Source organism: Meles meles, chromosome 5 (assembly GCF_922984935.1).
Source record: "Meles meles chromosome 5, mMelMel3.1 paternal haplotype, whole genome shotgun sequence".
In the NCBI taxonomy this organism is placed as follows: Eukaryota; Metazoa; Chordata; class Mammalia; order Carnivora; family Mustelidae; genus Meles; species Meles meles.
The window spans coordinates 31,141,384-31,160,899 of NC_060070.1; the positions used below are offsets into that span (position 1 = coordinate 31,141,384).

A 19,516-nucleotide genomic window follows, 5' to 3' on the forward strand; every position below is an offset into this window, starting at 1 on the left:
GCCTGCTCCGCCCCCTCCCTCCTTGCCGGGTTTGTAGGTCTGTGTGGTGGTCGGGGCGCTGTACTCTGTGACTGGGAGTGACCCCGGTGAGCTCCGGGTGGGGTGCGGAGGAAGGCACAGTGGTGCAGCCGCCCACTGGCATCCTCGGCTCTGCCCTCCGTTCTCTACCCGGCGTGGGAAGTAAAAATGAAAACGAAAGGGAGGGAGACTCGAAGGTAGAAGCTGACCGAGTGATGGGACGCGTGTGAGCTGGTGCCGAGAGGTGAGGAGGTGGAGGTGGGAGAAGGAGGAGGGGCGCCGCGGCCAGGGGTAGATGGCGGGGCAGGGAGTTCGGGGTGGGCTACGCGACGGGACAGCCCCTTCGGGAATAGGCGGCAAGCCAAGAGCTGTCATCCCTCTCGGGGCCTGAAGTCGTGTCTGTGGTCTCCGACAGTCCGGTCCCACTCTTGGAATCTGTAGGTGGGAGTAGTGATCAGAAAAATCGACCCAAGCCACATATTGGCCAGGTATTAGGCCACAACGTGGTGACCAGATGGGGTGATTTTTCTTTCCTGTGTGAGGGTAATTTGCTTTCTTTAGGTTTCGTTTGTTTTGTTAAAAGCCGTGGTAACTTTTTCGTTTTCTTCACACAGATTTTGGGAGAAAAGACTCCTTTATATTTTTTACCCCCACACTGAAAAGTAAACAGTCTGGTTAGGGAGTTGGTCCTGGTGAACTGTGGGTGAATTTAGCAATCGCTGAGTCTAGAATGTCATATTGAAATAAGTAGATGTGTGCGCGTTTGAGGCAGGTGTTGTGGGTATGGGGGCAGTTGTATTAAGTAGCCTTTATATCATAAGTTAATTTACTTATTGAATGTAGTGTGGTTGTGTATTTTGCTCTTCTTTGGTTTAAAAGAAGCATAATTTTAGCGTTAGCTAAAAGTTTGATATGAATGGTATCACATGTATACTCAAACTAGTAAGAATATTTTCTTTCTCTAAGTAAGATTGGATTGAATAGCCAGTATTTTCATCACTAGATTTCATGTTTCATGGATGAATTTTTTTTCTCATTTTCAGAGTGTTGTGAAAAGTTAAGAATTCAGCTTTTGATTCTACTCTGGATTGAGGTTCCGTGCATGTATTTTTTATTTGTGATGATACTATAATAGTAGTCTCGCATGAGAAAAATGCTCCGTAGAGATGTCAATTAAGTGTAGGCTAAATGATCTTATTTGAATGAATAATTTTTCATGGTTTAGCCTTCTTGATCCCTGCTGAACAGTTTTCTTTTATCATTTCATTCATTCATATCTTCATCTGTATCAGGCACTGTGCTAGGCCTAGAAAATCAAGAGAGATACAGTGTCTGTGCTTAGCAACTTTCTATAGCCCCACACCTTTTTAACAGAGAATCCTAACTAGGGTTCCTCTTCATGTCGTGGATCTCTAGTGCACCAAAGTGAAGCTTTTCATGAGAGTAAGTTATTGTCAATATTAATATGTAATAGGCCTCTAAAAAGGAACAGATTATTTTTCTTGAACGGTATGACTTGATTTTGCCTTTGATCAAAAAGGATATGTGTCAATGTTTTGCCAGTTAAGAATAATTTTTTTCTTTTTTTTTTTTTTAAAGATTTATTTATTTGAGAGAGAGAGGGAGAGGGAGCTCAAGTGGGGGGAGGGGTATTGGGAGAAGAAGAGAGAGAATCTCAAGCACACTCCTCACTGATTGGGGAGACCAATGCAGGGCTCTATCTCAATACCCTGAGATCATGACTTGAGCCAAAATCGAGTCAGCCGCTTAACTGACTGAGCCACCCAGGAGCCCCAAGAATCATTTTTTTTCTTTTTGTAAAGTTGGCTTAAATACAAAGTTCACAATTGGAAATCAGTTTCTATCTGAAAAAGACTTTAATTTTCCCATTTTTACATTGGTCTCATTGGATCTTCTATGTGTTAATAACTTGTAATTCATAAGAATTATATGCACAAAGCATATTCATCAGAAATATATATGGTACTTACTGACAAATAAATTTTTTGCCCCATAGTACCTTCTCTGGGGAGGTAGTTAGCATAAGCCCTTGCAGTGCAAAGTATTATCTTTATATAATGTGGCACAGTTTTCAACTTTGAGGAGAAAACTACCTGAAGTTGAAATTTTAACAAACATTTATGGAAAGAAAAAGTGCATAATTGCCAAGGAGGAAAGAATAAGGTATCTTAATGTATTTAGTAATTGTGAGAAGGTAGGCATTATGTGTCTTTTTCCTACGTTATACTGTAAAGTTTTTTAAAGTAGTTACTGGGTCTTCTTTCTTACATCTTTTGCCTAGTATAATGCCTCCCTCATAGTAGACTATATAAATGTTCATTCATTTAGCATATAGTATCTCATTTAAGTCCTCCATTTTGCATGCAGATGAGCAAGTATGTTTGAGAATGTTTGTGTTCAGTTTCATTTTCCTGCTGTTAGCTATAATAATCTGCTTTGCAGGTTGTCTTATTTCTGAAACTCTGTTATTCAGATTTAATGCAGTTTAATCCATCTTTGAATATTCTGATTTAATCAGATCATTCAACCTGAAAGGAGCATTTAAAAATCATCTTGAGGGGCGCCTGGGTAGCTCAGTCAGCTAAGCTTCTGTCTTCAGCTCAGGTCATGATCCCAGGGAGCTGGAATTGAGCCCCACTTCGGGTTCCCTGGTCAGTAGAGAGCCTGCTTCTCCCTCTCCCTCTCCCCCAGTTTGTATTCTCTCTTTCTCTCAAATAAATAAATCTTTAAAAAAATAATTTTGAAACTCTATTTTATGGATCAGAAAGTTGATACCCAGAAAATTTAGCTGATTTTTTATCATCAAACAAAAATGGACATCTGAATTCAGTTCTCATTCTTTTTATTTTACTTTCATACATGTCATTTTGCCTCTCCTCATTGTTACTTGAATAGACTAACTCCTGGGGACCTTTGTAAATTAAGGTAGAATCTTATTTTATTTTTCTGATTTTGGAGTTTGGGCTTATCTTCCTCTACTTCTATGATCTACTCTTCAAAGAGAATTTTTAGGAAGTTCATTATCAAAGGTTTGAACTGATATGGAAAATAGGGTGGAATTTGGAAGACATACATAATTTTAAAGCTAGTAATGTGTAATAAATTTACAGGTAGCAGTAAGCATTCTCAGTATATGTTTTAATGAAATCATTGCTGAGAAATATTTATATTTGAAGGTGGGAAAGTTCACACCTACTTGTTTAATAATTAAACCAGAGGGGCTCCTGAGTGGCTCAGTGGGTTAAAGCCTCTGCCTTACACTCAGGTCATGACCCCAGGGTCCTGGGATCAAGCCCCACATAGGGCTCTCTTCTCCGAAGGGAGCCTGCTTCCCTTCTACTCTCTCTGCCTGCCTTTCTGCCTCCTTGTGATCTCTCTCTCTCTCTCTGTCTCTCTGTCAAATAAATAAATAAATAAAATCTTTAAAAAAATAATTAAACCAGAGATTTTCAAACGTACTGAATCAGAATTTCTGTGGGTGGTTCTAGAAATATCTATGTTCAAACAACTCCCCAGTGATCCCAGTGCAACCAATTTATATTGGAGAACTTCTAACTAAACCATATGAATTCAGAAACCTCTTAATTTTCTATTCTGGTCTATTAAAGCAGAGCTTCAAAAGGAGGGAATTATCTCAGGATTATGGAGTAGTCAGAGAGGCAGTTGGTAACATTTCCCAGCACTTTTATTTATTTATTTATTTGAAGATTTATTTATTTTGGAGAGAGAGTGGATGTGGCATAGGGGGTGGGGGGAATAAAGAAGGACAGAGGGAAAGGGAGAGAGAATCCCAAGTAGAGCCCAAGGCCTCCATCTCAGGCCTCTATCTCAGGACCCTGAGATCATGACCTGAGCCAAAACCAAGAGTCAGACGCTTTACTGACTGTGCCACCCAGTTGCCCCAGTTTCCCAGAATTTTTAAAGACTTGCTAGGTCATTTTGAAATTAAGTTAGTGACTAGAAAGTTATTCAGTTGTGTGTAGCTTGGAAGCATGGCATACAAATTTCATAAAGGAAAACATTCCATTCCAGAGGGGAAATTCTTATTAATGAGACAATTTTTTTCTTTATTTCTTTTCTTTTTTTTTTTTCGTTCTGGGATGGTTGATCTTGAGCCTGCAGGGAGAAGGCTGACCCCAATCGTCTTCAAGTCAGCGTTTCTTTGCTTCCAATTCTTACATGTCCGAAGACAAAAAACCACATGGACATCTATCCCTTTGTTGGGGGATTCTATTTGTCTTTTTTAGAAAAATTCTTTTACTTACTTTCTTGAAAGTCAATAAATGCCCAACAGGCTAATCAGATAAAACAATCTAAAAATGTTAAATTCTACTTTTAAACATCAATAGAAATAAATATACCTTCATCTTGATTTAAGAAACTTAATTATAAAACCTGATATAAATGATTTATAAGAAGAACTTAATATGAGGCTGATACCCATTTTGTAAAAATAATCTCAGTGCATTTTTTCCCAGTGTGTATGCATTTTCTAAAATAGACCTGATTTAAGCAGGACTTTTAACACCGGGGGACTCCTTAAACTGTTTTTATGAGCATTCTTTAAAGAGTGAAGGAAACTTTGCAAAAATTAGCACTGTCTGTACTCTGGGGGGTGGGGAAACAAGGAATAGCCTAAAGATCACTTTTAGAAAGAGTCACAGATCATTGAACAAATATTTATTGAGCTTCTTGGTATAGGCCAAGAACCATGCAAGGTACTAGGGAAAAAAGCAAGACTTACACTACTGCAGTCCTGAGGTGCTAGTCAAGATGCTGGCTTTGTGAGACTTTGAATTGACTTGAATCAAGGAAAAATACCCCTGAATGCTGCCTGGTCAGTCAGAAGTAAGTAAAGTAGAGGCTTTGTCATTGATTTAAAAAGTGAAAAGTTTGGTATCCTAAGTTACTGATTTTGGCCATTAGCTTGGGGGGAAAATAGTTATTAGGGAGTTTGAAAAATGATTGATTGAACTTGTTTTTCAGAGCTGTTCTCTTTGTATTTATTGGATATAATAGAAATGTTAGTTAAGAAGTAACAGGTGAATGGAGTCTGTTCCTATGTTCTTCTACTGTGGTTTTCCTTCTGAGCCCACTCCTAATCTAGGTTTTCTAGCAACTGTCAACTTTTACCATTGATTCTTGTTTTCTATTATATTAGCCTGAAATTTAGAAAATACTCAAATATTAACTTTAGGATTAAATTTCTGCATGTATAAGTTCTTGAGTTCTTTGAGTAGAGTGGCATCATGAGTTGAGAAAATCATGGTAGATTTTTATTTCTTTAGTGTTTGGAAAACTTACTAGTTTGTAAAACATCTCCTTAAGGACTAAAATAAATTAATCAAATGATTAAATTAACTTATGTGTGTGGGGGGGATATTTTTGAGGTTTTGAAATGAAGATGATGTAAACATTAAAAAATATATATTTTATATATGTGTGTGTATGTGTGTGTATATCCAGACCTGTAAATACTGCCTCTTTTTTGTGGCCATTTTTACCTCCTTTTATCTTTCTTTTCAGTCGCTCTATCTGGCCATTATACAGATACTTATTGAGAACCTACTAGGCCCAAAATACTGTTTTATTTTAGATGATGTGGATACTACAATGAACAAAGCAAAATTTTCACCCTCATCTGGCTCATATTCTATTAGGTGAAACTGATAAAAAACACAGAAAACGTGTCATGTGATAAGTGCCATGAAACAAAGTGAGTTGAATGCAAGAGAAGGATCAAGGAAGGGGGTGCTGTTCAGAGAAGGCTTCTGGTAAAGAGACATTTGAGCAAAGACCTGGGGAAATGAAGGAGCTACCTATGTGGCATGTTTGAGAAAAGTTTTCATATAGGGAGATCTGCTTGGTATAGTTATATCACTAGAAGGAAGGGCAATATGGATGTCCCAATATGAGCAAAGAGGAGAGTTAGAGGAGATCAGATCCAAACGTAAGAGAAAGCCAAGTTCTTTAAGCCTTTTGAAGTTTACTCAGAGGTATGGGAAACTTTTAAAGGGTTTTGAGCAGAGTAGAGCCACAAATGTTACCTGTTTGGGGGAAGAATTATTCTTGTTTGTGTGTGGAAATTAGATTATTGTAAGGATGAAAACAGTGAGACTAGATAGGTGATTCTAATAATCTAGGGAAGAGAGAGTGACAGTCAGAAGTGGTCAGATTCTGAATATATTTTGAAGGTAGAATTGGGAGAATTTGCTGATGAGTAAAACATAACTCCAAGTTTACTTTTGGCCTTAGCAACAGTCAGAATGGAGTTGTAATTCATTAAAGTGAAGTAGACCACAGGAGATTTGCAGTGGGAGATCAATTTTGATATTCTTAAGTTTAAGTTAAGTTTTGCATTAGACATGCAAGTGGAGATGTGAAAGAGGTCATGGGTATACAAATCTGGAATACAGGTGAGAGGTGCAGCATGGAGATAAGAATTTGGGATTAGCATATAACTGATACTTAAAGCCTTGAGACTGAATGGGATCACCTAAGAAACAAGTGTAGCTAGAAAAGGGGTCTGAGATCTGATCTTGGCGCACAGCAATGCTTAAAGGATAGGAGAATGAGGAGGAATCAACAGGAGAAAAAAGTGCCAGTGTTGGAGAAAAAAATGAGATACTGGTGTCGTAGGTGCAAAGGGAAGCAACTGTATCTGGAAGGACTAGGTCATTTTCACTTTTGTTTCCTTTGCCTTTGGAGACATATCTTGAAAGAAGTTGCTGTGGCTGATATTAAAGAGGTTACTGCCTATGTTCTCCTCTAGGATTCTGATGGATTCCTGTCTCACGTTGAGGTCTTTTATCCATTTCGAGTTTATCTTTGTGTACGGTGTAAGAGAATGGTTGAGTTTCATTCTTCTACGTATAGCTGTCCAGTTTTCCCAACACCATTTGTTGAAGACACTGTCTTTTCTCCACTGTATATTTTTTCCTGTTTTGTCGAAGATTATTTGACCATAGAGTTGAGGGTCCATATCTGGGCTCTCCACTCTGTTCCACTGGTCTACGTGTCTGTTTTTATGCCCAGTACCACGCTGTCTTGGTGATCACAGATTTGTAGTAAAGCTTGAAATCAGGTAACGTGATGCCGCCAGTTTTGTTTTTGTTTTTCAACATTTCCTTAGCAATTCGGGGTCTCTTCTGATTCCATACAAATTTTAGGAATATTTCTCCATTAAAAGTATAGATTGCTCTAGGCAGTATAGACATTTTAACAATGTTTATTCTTCTGATCCAAGAGCATGGAATGGTCTTCCATCTTTTTGTGTCTTCTTCAATTTCTTTCATGAGTGTTCTGTAGTTCCTCGAGTATAGATCCTTTACCTCTTTGGTTAGGTTTATTCCCAGGTATCTTATGGTTCTTGGTGCTATAGTAAATGGAATCGATTCTCTAATTTCCCTTTCTGTATTTTCATTGTTAGTGTGTAAGAAAGCCACTGATTTCTGTACATTAACTTTGTATCCTGCCACGTTACTGAATTGCTATATGAATTCTTTTGGGACTTCATCAAGATCAAAAGCTTCTGCACAGCAAAGAAAACAGTCAACAAAACAAAAAGGGAACCCACGGAATGGGAGAAGATATTTGCAAATGACACTACAGACAAACAGGTTGATATCCAGGATCTATAAAGAACTCCTCAAACTCAACACACACAAAACAGATAATCATATCAAAAAATGGGCAGAAGATATGAACAGACACTTCTCCAATGAAGACATACAATGGCTATCAGACACATGAAAAAATGCTCATCATCGTAGCCGTCAGGGAGATTCAAATTAAAACCACATTGAGATATCACCTTACACCAGTTAGAATGACCAAAATTAGCAAGACAGGAAACAACGTGTGTTGGAGAGGATGTGGAAAAGGGGGAACCCTCTTACACTGTTGGTGGGAATGCAAGTTGGTGCAGCCACTTTGGAGAACAGTGTGGAGATTCCTCAAGAAATTAAAAATAGAGCTTCCCTATAACCCTGCAATTGCACTACTAAGTATTTACCCCAACAATACAGATGTAGTGAAAAGAAGGGCCATCTGTACCCCAGTGTTTATAGCAGCAATGGCCACGGTCGCCAAACTGTGGAAAGAACCAAGATGCCCTTCAACAGACGAATGGATAAGGAAGATGTGGTACATATACACGATGGAATATTATGCCTCCATCAGAAAGGATGAATACCCAACTTTTGTAGCAACATGGACGGGACTGGAAGAGATTATGCTGAGTGAAATAAGTCAAGCAGAGAGAGTCAGGTATCATATGGTTTCACTTATTTGTGGAGCATAACAAAGAACATGGAGGACTTGGGGAGATGGAGAGGAGAAGGGAGTTGAGGGAAATTGGAAGGGGAGATGAACCATGAGAGACTATGGACTCTGAAAAACAACCTGAGGGTTTTGAAGGGGTGGGGGGGGTGGGAGGTTGGGGAACGAGGTGGTGGGTAATAGGGAGGACATGTATTGCATGGAGCACTGGGTGTGGTGCAAAAACAATGAATACTGTTACGCTGAAAAGAAATTTTAAAAAAGGGGAAAAAAAAGGGCTAGGTCAAAAACTGACAGGAATTAAACAAGGACTGAGAAGTAACATTGGATTTGGCAGTGTTGAGGTTATTTGTGACACTGATAGCTGTTTTGATGGAACAGTGGAGGCAAAAGCCTGATCAGAATGGAATTTTTATTGTAGAGAAGCAGAAAAGTAAGATGTTAATTGGCGTCAATGGGGGTTTTAAACATGGGAGCCCTTATGCCATATTTTTTAGGCTTTGGAGATGATCCAGTAAAGAAGAAAATATTACTAATAAGTAATTACGTATTACTTATTACTAATAAAGAGAGAGGGGACAATTTCATGTCAGCAATTTTATCATCTATCCCCACTGAGTAAAATTTTCTTGAATGAATTGATGAAGGGAGAGAAAGTGTTTTCACCAGATGCAATATATTTTTTATTGGTGCTGAATAAAAAGTGGGATAAAAAACACTTTAACATCTTTTTCAGATGATTGTGAAAATTGATCAAGTTTTAGTCTTCCTTGGTTAGATTACCATCTTGATGTTTACTTTTTCACCCCGGTGAGCCTGGTGTTTCTCAAGTCTTTACAAGGTCTCAAGGTGTGCTACTGTGATGGGCTTGTCTGATCTTTTACTTTGTGTTCATTTTTCCCCTTTAACCTTTTACAAAGTTGGTACGTATTTCAAAAATTTGGTGACCTATTATTAACTATTTCCTTAAAAGGCATTGAGGCACAATGTGTGTGGGAACGTTAAACAAGCACCCAGATGCTCCATGTTCAGATGTTCAGTCTCTGGTCATAGTTTCAGAACCAGTGATTCTGGTCATAGTTTCAGAACCAGTGATTTGCCATTCAGTGTGTTGCTTTAAAACTGCTCTCTCTCTCTCATTAGCTTCTGTTTTTATTGAAACTTAATTAAAACTTTTAATTATGAAATATTTCAAGAATATGGGAAGTTTCAGAAAATAATTTAACAAGATTTAACAAGTTGTAATTTTTGCCGTATTTGCTTCAGATCTTTCTCTTTTGAAAAATACTGCCATTTCCAGGATGTAAACCAAGGCATAATGAGGGGGTTGATGGAAAGAAATGGAATTGATTGACTTGGTGAAGAGAAGGCTTAAAGTAGGATGACCGGTGGTGTGTTCACCTATTTAAAAGTCACTAATGTGGGAAAGAGTGCATAAATTTGATGACTTAAGTACAAATAGCTCTTTTAAAGTGTATTTATGATCAGGAAGCAATATCCAGTAATCAGTTATTTTATGGTCTATACTTGTATGGAAATTTTTATAAAACATTGAAAAACATCATTGTTCAATCTATACAGATACCATTTTTATTAAGTCAACAGATATCATGATTTTCCTGGTATCTTCACTGTAAAAATTGTTAATAAACAATCTTTAGAGAAATGTCTATATTATTATTTAAAAATTTAAGGTTACATGCACTAATTTTTAAAGCATTAGAGAAAGTGAATTTTAAAAATATGTTTGTAATGCTTTTTGAAACGTGATGTTTCTTTCAGTAATTGGATTTTAAAAAGGTGAAGAGTATCATTTTCAAAACTTGTTTTTCCTCTCAATTGTAGAATATATAATTTATTGCTAAGAAAAGTGGCCTAGAAAGAATGACAACTAACAGGCCTGATCCTTTCAAACATTTTTTTTTAGTTTAGGAAGCTGTGAGTGGCAGAGGATAAAGTCTCATAAGAAGGTGATGGTTCGTCTCACGACAAGACACAGAAAAGACATTCTGGTGGACCTTTATTTGTCAGGGCATATTTCTGACTGATATCACAGAAAGCAAAAGAAAGCACTTGGTTTTTTTTTTTTTTATCGGTAGTTAAGTTTTCAGAATATTGAAACAATTCACACCTGAATGTTAAATAATGGCTGTGGCAATACATTTTTTTTGTCAGAAATAATAAATAAAGCATATATATTAAATGCAGTGTAGTAACATAACAGAATTTTTACTCTCTATGTACTTGTACATAGAGAGGCATTCATAATGTCTAGTGAGTAGTAATTTACTTTTCTGTTTTTTATTTTTTTGTTTACACATCAATTCATCAGAGTCCTGATTTTAATGTTTTTCTCTACTTGAGAAAAAGGGGTACTGAGTGTGTGCCAACTTCTTTTATATAATGTCAGTGTTAGGGCTATTTAAGAATTTCCTCTGCTATGCACAAAACAATAAGAAGTAAAGATTAAGGTCATCATACGCTTTGATTTTTTTTTTTTTTTGGATTCAGAGTGGATGATCCTGTTTGTTTGGGTGTAAAAATTTGAGTCAGAATTCCTAAAGGAGCTCATATTCAGAAATGTAGTGGTGCTCCATAAAGTTGTAATACAGAAGAACCAGTGTCAGGTCAGGAAAACCCTTTCTCTCTAAACAGCTAAGGCTTGAGATTCACTAGAGTTTTGGTTTGGTGAATTCAGGTTTTATTAAGGGACAGACAGACATTTTTTGGGTCTTCCAGAAGCCCATAGGTTGGGGTGGAATTAGAATTCTGCCTTTCTCAGATAATCTGGCCCAGGACCTTTTCAACTGGACTAGTGTGGAGAGAGTTAAGATACACACTCCTAGTATGTTGTGTATCTGTTCCATGTGTTCTCTAGGAGTAATAAGTGAACTTGTTTGGGGTTTCTGAAATGCTTTCTGACTACACGTCTTGTTCTTCACTGGAGCTGATATATTTTTCTAGACACTTGGTTTTCCAAGGGCATTTAAAGAAAAACGTTCTTTATCCTTAAAAAGTAAAATTAATATAATTTTGCGGGTCTCTTATAATATGAAAACTTTGGTGTAGAATTATGAGCCTAATTAGGTCTATTCTTTCTAGGGTGGGAAACCTAGGGTTAATATAAGTAAATACTTGGGGGAAGTAAATTAAAGAGTATAAACCTTATATAAATTTCATTTTTAATAAACCATTAGATATGTTATTTATATAAAAAGTGTATATTTATGTATTATTTATATTACCTTTGCTTTCTGTGTTGTTAAGGCTCCAAGTGTGTTTTCTTATTTGTCTGGAAACTGTTGAAGAGCAGTTGCTTCTTGCTTAGGAATGAGTTAAGATATTAAGTGAACTTCTTGGGTGGAAATTATGAATAGCTAAAAATTGCCCTTGAAAATCCTTCAGCTGGACACAAGTTTGTCAGAACACACTGTCTTAGTATGTTGTGTGCACTCGTGTCTTTTTTCCAGACTTGGAAAATAATCAGTTTCTTCAAATGAACCAGGTGAAAAGTTGGCTTGTGTTTAATGGCCATGATGTGTGTGTATATATATTTAAAAGATTTTATTTATTTATTATGAGAGTGAGAGAGTGTGCGGGGGAGGGGGTGAACAGAGGGAGAGAGAATCTTACGCAAACTCTAAGCCGAGTGTGGAGCCAGAGACCAGGCTTGATCTCACAAAAATCAAGAGTCCAACACTCCACCTACTGTGCCACCCAGACGCCCTATTTTTTTTTTTTAAAGGGAACATGGTTTTAAACATTGCAGTGCAGCAGAATGCTCACAGTTTGAGATGCGCATAGTGATTCACACATGAAGGGAGCATCATATTTTTATTGCTCATCTTCCATTCACTCTGGAGCATGTAGTCAGTTATTAAATAGTGGCAGAAACTCCAGTATTATTGTTTCTGTCTATCTGTAACTTCATTTGGCCTGTTTTATTTGGTTGATTCAAATAGGTAAATGTGCCTATGATATGACTCTACTGTATTAACTAACTGATGGCAATAATGTACAAGTTAGGAATAAAAGGTAAAAATCTTTTTTCGAATTTACTGTGAAAAATTACCCGCCTTTGAAATGGCATGCTAGAGGATTATTATATGTAATGTTTCTACGAAGGCTGGTGTTTTCTGAATTCTAACCTTGGCTTAATTAACTCTTTTAAAAATCACTTTTTAGAAGTAAAATATAAATATTCCAGTTTATTTTTCAAGATCTGGTTTGTGGGCATATATAAGTGTTGAAATCTTAAATTCTAATTTTACTCCTTTCACAGCCTACTCCCGTTATTCCAGTGTTTTTATCCCTCACCTACATTATATCACTTTGACTTTTCCTCCCAGTAATTTTCTAGTATCCATGATTGCCAAGAGTTAATTGGTGACTTTACATTCGTTAGGAAATACAGTTTGACTGTTATTTATTTATAATGAAAAATACAGTAACTATATTTTCCTAAAGTTAGGGTCAAGCAGTCAGACCCCTTTTAGAAAAACTTGCTATGTGGTATTTCAGAATAATGTGTACTAGAATTCTAGTCCACTGGTTATTGGTTAATATCATTTCACAAAGGGAAACATATTCCATTCAGATTTTTTTCTTACCTAAATTCAATGTTTTTTTTTTTTTAAGATTTTATTTATTTATTAGAGAGAGAGAGCGCGCGCGCCCACGCGCACACATGCATACAGAGTGGCAGGCAGAGGCAGAGGGCGAAGCAGGCTCCCTGCTGAGCACGGAGCCCGATGTGGGACTCGATCCCAGGGCGCTGGGATCATGACCTGAGCTGAAGGCAGCCGCTTAACCAACTGAGCCACCCAGGCGTCCCCCTGAATTCAATGTTTAAAAGGACAATTAAGTTCTTCAAGACCTTTTCTTTTTTATCTGTACTTATATATAATCAACATTCTGAAGATTCATTCAGATAATCACAGGTGGCTACTGCTGGCCAATAAAAATAGTCTTTTGGGTTTTAGTCTTTTATGAATTATATGCTAAGGTATTAATATTTATTATTAAAGGATTTTTTCATTTATTCATTTGCCATTTAGTAGGTCATACTAAATATGTAATAAAAATTACTGAGGTAACTGCTACATAGGATAATTTATCTTAAAATGTATTCATTCTAGCCTTTTTTTTTAAAAGATTTGTTTATTTATTTATTTATTTGATAGAGATCACAAGTAGGCAGAAAGACAGGCGGAGAGGGAGGGAGAAGCAGACCCCCTGCTGAGCAGAGAGCCCGATGCGGGGTTCGATCCCAGGACCCTGAGATCATGACCTGAGTCAAAGGCAGAGGCTTTAACCCACTGAGCCACCCAGGCGCCCCTCATTGTAGTCTTATAAACCAGAAATTTTCACCGTGAACATTATGGTGTGTCTTTTTTTTTTTTTTTTTTTTAAGATTCCATTCGTTTATTTGACAAATTGCAAGCAGGGGGAGCAGCAGGCAGAGGGAGAGGGGGAAGCAGGCCCTCTGCAAAGCAGATAGCAGGATGTGGGATTGGATCCCAGGACTCCAGGATCATGACCTGAGCCAAAGGCAGACACTTAACCTTCTAAGCCACCCAGGGCCATGATGTGTCTTTAAGACCTCCAACTTGAACATCATTTCCTTTTGTTTGGACCTCAAATCAGAAATTAGTCTCATCATTTAGGCTCCACTGTCCTACTACTGTTGCTATGTTATAAAACCTCAACCCTGGATCATACCAATCTTTGTTCCTTTGCCAGAGTGTTGCCACTGTAAATTTGTGTTTTTCCAGTATAAACTGAGTATTCATTGCTACCTGAAAAATCTTTTACTGGCTTCTTAATCAGTTTCCTATCTTATTGTTGGTGGTGAAATCAAACTTTTGCTTCTGTCTTCAAAAATTTTTTCTCATTGTCTTTTTCATTGTTTCAGCAGATCTCAAAGATTTTGGTGGAAACTCCCTTTCTCCACCTTTTTCTCTCCCCGTTCAATGCTTCACCATGTTACAGTCGTATCTGTACCTCCAGACATCCATCCCTCCCTCTTTTCCTTCTAGCAGTCTTATATCTACCTCATGCTTTTATTCTCATTCACTCCTATATTCTCAGGGATTCTACTCCCTTACTCATAATGTTCTGATTATTCAGTGTTTCCCTCTCTTTCTACTGGCTCTCCCCTGATTATGGAATTGTACTCAGCTCTCCTATATTTTCAGAAACTGTTGACCCAATGTATTTTACTATTTCTTGCCTTTCTCCTTTTCTTCTCTGCCAGGTTCCTTGAAGAAATAGCTTCTACCCATTTTATTTCCTCATTTTCTCTCTTTCATTTATTCTTCAACCCACTGAAAATTGCTTTCTCCCCCAGTTTTTTTTGAAAGTATGAGTGCTAAATTCACCTAAGACCCGAGAGTGGCCAAATACTGTGAACTCTGCAACAGCAGTTGTAACATTCTGTTCTCTTGTGGTAACACTTTCTTCATATGATAACTCTTTGCTGAGCTATTTCTTAGGACTCTATTCTTGGCCCTCTACTGTCTACTCTCAAGAGGTTTTTAGGGTTTCATGTGGATGAGTTTCATGGTATTCATGCGGCTTCTGAAATGAATTATAAAATATTTATATATGTGTATGTCTTTCTTAGGGAGAAAGTCCACAGGTTTATTTATATTTGACTTAAAGCAATGTGGGGCACCTGGGTGGCTCAGTGGGTTAAAGCCTCTGCCTTTGGCTCGGGTCATGATCCCAGGGTCCTGGGATCGAGCTCCACGTCGGGCTCTTTGCTCGGCGGGGAGCCTGCTTCCCCCCTCTTTCTGCCTGCCTGCCTCTCTGCCTACTTGTGATCTCTGTCTGTCAAATAAATAAAAAAATAAAATCTTTACAAAAAAGAAAAAAAGGCAATGTATTCACTCATGGTTTTAACTGCCTTGAAGTGATAACTCTAAATTCTCTTTTTCTAGCCCAGACCTTTGATAAGGAATCCAAAACTGGTGTTTATCTTACTTGATGGCACATAATCAAAACTTTACAAAGCAGAATTATTCAGTCATCTTTCCTCTTCCTGTATGACATCTATTACATATATATGCCACTATTCTGCCTCTCCTGAATAACAAATTTGGGTGTCCTGCTCCTTTCCCCTTCATCTTAACAGCCTATCCCATCCATTCTCTCTTTCAATTTTAAGTATCTCTCAAACTCATCTTCTGCTTTTTCTTGCCTTAATTCCATCCTCTTTATCTTACATCTGGTTTACTGTAATAAATAACTTTCCAACTTGTTTGGACTCCAGTTTGACCCACATTTAATCTGTTCACCGAGCTTAAATCTGAGTAATTTTTCTACAGTAGGTTAATTTTTTTTCAGTGACTCAGGTAATTCATTCAAGCCCTGTAAATCTCAGCTTTGGTCCTTATCTACCTTCCTTCCCATTCTCTTAGATTCCACCTCTGTCTTCCTACAGTTATAGCTGCATAATTATTATAACTCTTCTTAACCATACTCTAAGCTTGTTATTCAGAGCAAGTGTGGTCATAACCCCATTTTTTTTTTTAATCTTTGGAGCCTCACAATGTGTCTAATGTATAACTGGTGATGTATAGATATTTGCTGATTAAATAAATAACCAAGATGGGGCGCCTGGGTGGCTCAGTGGATTAGGCCGCTGCCTTCGGCTCAGGTCATGATCTCAGGGTCCTGGGATCGAGCCCCGCATCGGGCTCTCTGCTCTGCAGGGAGACTGCTTCCTCCTCTCTCTCTGCCTGCCTCTCTGCCTACTTGTGATCTCTCTCTCTGTCAAATAAATAAATAAATCTTAAAAAAAAAAAAAAAAAAAAAGAAAGAAATAACCAAGATGTAAAATTTGTTTCTCATTTTGACTTTTATGCATTTAGGTATCCTCAAGTGTTAGTAATCTTTTTTATTGGTACAAACTACAGTGAGTTTTGAAGAACAGAATTCTGTAAATCTCATTTATACCCAGTATCTAAAACTGTTCTTCGTAAATCAAAGAAACTCAACTATTTGTCAATAAATGATTTAGAGGTGATCATGAACAAATGAGCTATTACATTTTTGAAGTGTTAGTATTCAACCTGAGGAAGAAAACAGAAAAAAAATCAGAAAATCAAGTAGTATGGGTTACTTAATTTTCTTGACAACTATAGTTCATATTGGTCATTTTGATGAGACCTTAGGGAGTTTTAAAGTTTCCTATTAGTGTAGGATGTGACAACAGTGCGACCTCATTACCAGGCCCTGCTGTTAGATCTCTTCTTAGAGACTGGGTGTATTATCTTGTTTGTTAGGATTTGTTAGGCTTGTGAATTAGATTTCATCCATCTTTATTCTCATGCCCTGCTGTTTTTAGAGAAGAACAGGGGATTCAGGAGATTATAGTGGGTTATGTCAAAATGATGGAAGTAGTGGTTCCAAATACCCATTTTATTCATAAAACATACCTGAGGCAGAGTATTCCATGTAGCAGAATACTGCATGTAGCATATGTCTTTGGTTATGATGTTGCATTTTGAAAATACTAATTTATGTGGTAAAAGGCACATTCTGAGGCTGATTATATTCAGTTTTCTGTCAAGATCTTTAAACTTCTGGGTTAATGTCAATCATTATGAATAGAATGCCTATCTTGATAGTCTCTTAATCTGGACAGAAAATTTAAACCTCAGTGCCCAAAGGCATTGTTGTGTCCCTTACTTCTCCACATGGATAATAGTAACTATATGTTCCATCCTTGGGAGAATTGAGAAAAAAGTCACTCAAGTCACTCTCAGTTAAGATTTGATTCTCTCACAGACCATGGTTGAGAAAGGCTTCTAGAAAACAGGTTGTGCACTTAAAATTAAGCTCAGGTCACTAAATTCTTAATAGGTGGAAACTCCTTGATCACTATTGATTTGAGACAAAATTGAATGTGATTTAAGAATGAAAGATAATAAAAAAGAAAAAAAAAGAATGAAAGATAATATCCCTAAAACAATTGTTTTCAGAGTGTGGTCCTTGACCTGAACTTGTTGGAAATGTAAAATTCTTTTGCCTCATATCAGTGCCATCTAATCTACTGAGTCAAAATTGGGGATGAGGAATAGAGGCAGGGGCTTATTAGTTTTAGCTGGGTAACTGATGCATACTAAGATTTGAGAATCCGTTCTGTGCTATTTACCCCTGCATGCATTTCTTCTTCCATATGCTCCAGACAGTATTTACCCAGTGTTAGAAAAATCCAGACGTGATTCCATGAGTCATTTTGTTTTCAGAAGTACTCTCCTAAATTCTCTCCCAATGAGTGGTTGAAATTTAAAGTCAGCTAGGTAGGGTGTTTATTTGCAAATTAGGTCATTTTACTTTTCTGATTAAAATTCTTTGGTGTGATATAGGGCATCCAAATCTTTTTCCCCCCAGACATTTTCATACCATTTTCTTATTGATTTGGAATGCAATCATTTGTGTTTCTTTACTTTATCTTTGTTGCTTCTGATTTCTGGTCTATTGTATTTTGCTCAGAAAATAGAATCTGTATCAGGAGTCAGTCAGCAAACTAATTTGATCACCCAGAGCCCAATAATAGTTTTATACTTTTAAAGTGTTGTTTAAAACAAAAGCAAAAACAAACCCCAAAGTATGTGACAAAGTCTGCATGTGGTCTCCCATATCTATAATATTTATTCTCTCTTTCCACAGGAAAAGTTTGTTGACCCTGATCTGTGTGTTACTTATTCTTTGAAATTTGTTGAAATTTGCTTTATGGCCTAATATACACAGACTACTTCTTTAAACTTTTTACATTACTTATGAAGAATATATATTTTCTCATCATTAGGTACAGATTTCTGTATATGTTCATTAAATTAAACTTACTAGTTTCACTGCTCAAGTCCCCTATATAACTTTACTGAATTTTTGAGGGCGTTGGTTTGACCCCTCAATAATGAAATATTGAACTTTCACTTTGATGTTGCCCTTGTGACTTTTTTGGAGTTCTGTTTGTTTTAATTTAGTTTGAGGCTCTTTCATCAGGGCATGCAAATTGAAAATGTTTATATTTTCTTAGTGAGATGTGATTTTTATTATTATGTAGGGAGGATTTTTTAATCCTCTATAATACCTTTTATTTTAAAGTCTGTTTTGTCTGATTTGGTAAATTTTGGTAAAGCCACCAGCTACTTTTGGTTATAACTTACAGGAAGATCTTATTCAATCCAAACTTCTTTGTCTTATGTTTTAGATATAACTCTAATGTTCACTTGATTGCCGTTTAGTAATTCTGTTGATCTTTTTCATGTTAAGTTTAATTATTGTGAATATTGATATATTTGGACTTCTTCCTCTTCGTCTTTCTTAATCTCTAGTTTGCTTTTTTATGACAGCATACTGGGTTACTTCTTCAAATCTTTATTTCAGGTCACTAGTTTTCTCTTTAGCTGCATCTAATCTATTCTTTAATCCTTATAGATTGTTTTTAAATTTAATAAATATATTTATTTCTAAAAGTCATATTTTCAAATTTGCCTGGTCATTTTTTATTATTATTCATTGTTCAATTCTCTTAAATGTTTGGTAAACATTTCAGTTATTTTGTATATAATTATTCTAATATAGGACTCAGAGTTTTTTTAAATATTAAACTTTGTGATAACTTTCAAGGATATAAACAATAAAGAAGAAGAGCCGAATCAAGTCATGGTCTGAAATATTCTATATGGTCCCCCTGGTTCTTTCCTTCCCACATTGAACACATGTTCTTTGAGCCAAAATAATCAGTGAGGTCTCTTAATTCAGGTTTGTGGGACATTTCACACTGTAGGAAGTTTCTGGACTATAAAACATCTTTATTTCAGACTCTGGAGTGGGATTTCATAAGCTCTGCATTATTTACATTTTGAACTGGATAATTCTTTGTTGTGGGGAGACTGTCCTGTGCATTGCAGGATGTTTAGCAGCATCACTGGCCTCTCTGACAGAAGCCAGACATACTCTCCACTCTCCAGTTGTGATAACTTGTGATAACTCAGAATGTTGCCAGATACTGCCAACTGTCCCATGTGAGGCAAAATCACCCCTGAGAACTGTCCTAGAGACTTATATACCTTCTGTGACATTCTGCAGGAGGCCATGCATGCCTTATAAACCTATAGATTATAGTTTTGTTATAATAAGCAATCTTAACCCAGGATGCCCTTCCAACAGTGTTTCATAGATA

At 36.9% G+C, this 19,516-nt stretch overlaps 1 protein-coding gene and 1 non-coding gene across 3 annotated transcripts in view; one reads left to right on the plus strand and one right to left on the minus strand.

Moving 5' to 3' along the window:
- The first annotated feature begins 3 nt into the window (after positions 1-3).
- The window catches only part of ASCC3 (activating signal cointegrator 1 complex subunit 3), a 361,766-nt gene continuing 342,253 nt past the window's right edge, over positions 4-19,516 (plus strand). For both annotated transcript variants that reach the window (XM_046005036.1, XM_046005037.1), the window contains exon 1: positions 4-262. The gene's annotated coding sequence lies outside the window, so the exon portion shown is untranslated. The remainder of the gene's footprint in view (positions 263-19,516) is intronic.
- Positions 4,131-4,267, minus strand: LOC123942935. The gene has a single exon (XR_006818557.1). It is a non-coding gene; the product is annotated as a small nucleolar RNA SNORA38 (small nucleolar RNA).